Raw genomic sequence first — 3,083 nt, forward strand, 5'->3', positions numbered from 1 at the left:
GATAAACGCAACAATATTAACCGATACAGACTGGTGGATTTGGTGAGCAACGCATGTACAAATTAGGATGCATTTAGTCTCGTAGTAATGGTTTTATAGACTGTATATTCGAGTATCTTGTTACATTGTAGTTAAATGAACTGCGTACTATGTTGAAAATAAGCTTAGTAGCTATAATTGCTGTCAGCGGTTTTATTGCGCGGAACGTTTTATATTGAATAGTAACTTTTCCTATCATATATAAATAAACCTTCATTTTTGGTCCACCGGAACCGCTGAAGTTATTTATCTTACGTCAGTTTGCGAAGCTCCAGCGATTCACACGGCTTCAAATAACACAAAACCAGTGAATCCCATTCGTGCACACAGCTCCGAAAAGAAAAGCCGCTGTGAATCATAGGTGATACACTTGGCAGTCAAGATGTTAAGAAAGCAGGAGAATCACGCTGTGGTACACTATTCGCTTTAACCACTTCCGTCGATCAATTCAGACATTTATCATATAGCAATCTTTATTTAATAATTAAGGATTTATTGATAAGTTCTTAGATCGCATGGATTCTGTCAGGCAGTTTTTTAGGTCATTTGGATTTGCAGCACGTCACTTCTAGAGTTGTTCCCAAAAACACTGAATTTTCCTTCTCAACAGCAATGTGTCCACATAGCTCACGAAATGTTGTCTCAGAATTAGTCCTTCTTAAAATGTATTGAAATATATATCTATGCTTTGATGCAGAAAGAGCTCAAAGATCAAGGGAATAATGCTCAAAAGAAGAAGGAAGACCGAAAAAAATCATATCAAAATTGGTCAAAAATCAAGGTAATGTGGATTATTTTATTCGACTGTTGTGGGGGTTAGGAATTTCTGCTAGTAGGCTAAACTGGAAGGCTAAAATGTTATTTAAGTTGTAGAGATATAAGCTTTTTTTTTTTTTTTTTTTTTTTTTGGGAGGCAGGAAAAATGAGCAAGCGCCTTCGCCGGGAATCGGACGACGGACCTTTGGAATACCGGCCCAGCGTTCAGAACCACTACACCACGAAGGCACTTTAGGAAGGCGGAGAGAAATACCTTAACACACCTATAACACACCAACCTTAACTATAACACACCTACGCGCAAAGCGCTCATATTTCTTGGATTTTCGGAAAAAAAATTAAAAATACGGCTTTGTAAGTTCCTTATTTAGCTGATGAAGCATAAAGTGAAAATGCTAATCCACAGATTCAAAATGTTGACCACAAACGGCAATTTAAAGTTTATTTATAAGTTTCAAATTGCCGATTTGTGGTTAGCATATTGAATCTATTGAAGAACGTAATAAATATTGACCAATAACTTGAAATCTTTTGTTTTATGAAATAATTTCCGATACATTTCAATTCCTATTGTTGATCGCTTAGATGAAAAGTATTGAAATTTCCTCTACAAAAATTCTTTATTATCTAATTTCTGTCAACAGCAGGGCCTTATTCGAAGAATCTTATCTATGCGTTTGTATATTCTCATCTTTATGATTAGACTTACCAATTATTTTTTTTCTCAAACCGGGATAATTTTGAGAAAATACTCACAATAGAGAGTAAAATTTACTAAAATAATTGCCTATGATAAAAAAATCTAAATGAAGAAGTTATTAACAACAACAAAAAAAGCACCGAGTTAAAAGAAATTTTTATTAACTCAACTTAATATATCCTATTATTAAGAAGTTATTAGTATTTATCATTCGTGTGAACTTTCTGTTAAAAATGAAAAAAATAATTGTTAATTTTAAAAAATGGCATCGAAAAATTCACTGCAGTTTAATCTTTGTTAATTTTACAGCTTTATAAAGCTTTTACGACAATTTCAGCCGTCCGTTCTCCATCTTTCTTCAGATCATATGATATTCATTATTGAGAATACTCTATGACATGCTGAAAATGTATTCCATTATTTGAACGAGATTGAGCGATAAAGTGTTTTTTTCCTTTTAAAAGACTGAACAATTTCATCCATTTTTCTTCACAACTTTTATTTCATAATTAGTTGACCAAAAGGTTTTGCTATCACGCTTCATCAAAAAAGGTTGAACTAGTATATTTATTGTATTATGTCAGTTTCGTTAACTTTTTTCCACCTGAAGCTTTAGGTTTAGCTTATGTGTTTAGGCCCAGCGCCATTCCTTCCTTGTCAAGGGGAGTGCTAACCTGCTCTCCAATTCGCTGTTGTTTATCCAAATAAAAGATTGAAGGTAACAAGGTGTGGTTATGAAATCCAATTCGATGGAAACAACTTTCTCCTACAGTCACCATGGGACAGTCCTTTACACAGTCCTTAACAGATCGAACGACGTCATATTTCGGATCCATAAGTCATCGAATTCTAAGCTTAAAGTCGTTCATTACGATAGGCTAGCTCCTCCCTATGGCCATAGTTCGTAGTTCCCATAGTGTATATTATGGAAATAGTACACTAAGGTCATGGTCATATTTGTTTCTAAATTTGCGAACTTGTGCATTTATTTATTGGTTTAGCATTTGATTTGTTATTGGTTTAGCATTTGTTTGCTTTACACCAATTATTGCCATTTATTATGCTTTAAATATTGCATTGATTTGCCTTAGTTGTAAGTGTGGCTTACTGTTCAGGGATTGTACTTCCCGGGACGTGCTGGCCTTAGGAGTAGGGCCATGTTACGAATTTTGTATATATAGATAGATAGATGATTTTAGTGCAATTATATGTGAAAGTGCCGTATTTGCTTAATTAACATGAAAATCTGGAGAAACGATGCTTTGACGGAAAAATAAAAATAAAGCGCCAAGTCTATTTAAAATGAATAAATAGCTATCTCGCTAATTTGGCGAGATATCGCCAAGCTGGCAGTGATTTCGGAGACTAATTTTTGTTTCCAAATTTGGCGAGAAACCGACAAAAGTCGAAAAACTTGACTATCATTTGGTGATATTTTGGTACGGTCCTGTATAACTGTTAATTGAATAACTGTAATTCATGTTCTGTATAACTGTAGCCGTATTCGGCTTTTCATATGCCTTCCAGTAATTTCGAGAAGCAAAAAGTACTAGCAATATCTCTGCGG

General features: G+C 34.3%; 1 pseudogene; it reads right to left on the reverse strand.

The window, feature by feature from the left end:
• Positions 1-2,061: 2,061 nt before the first annotated feature.
• LOC118197872 (U6atac minor spliceosomal RNA) lies at positions 2,062-2,204 on the reverse strand (annotated as a pseudogene).
• Between the last annotated feature and the right edge of the window lie 879 nt (positions 2,205-3,083).

This window comes from Stegodyphus dumicola, chromosome 5 (genome assembly GCF_044657685.1).
Source record: "Stegodyphus dumicola isolate Sdum_Otavi_A_Nest chromosome 5, ASM4465768v1".
NCBI classification, from domain to species: domain Eukaryota; kingdom Metazoa; phylum Arthropoda; class Arachnida; order Araneae; family Eresidae; genus Stegodyphus; species Stegodyphus dumicola.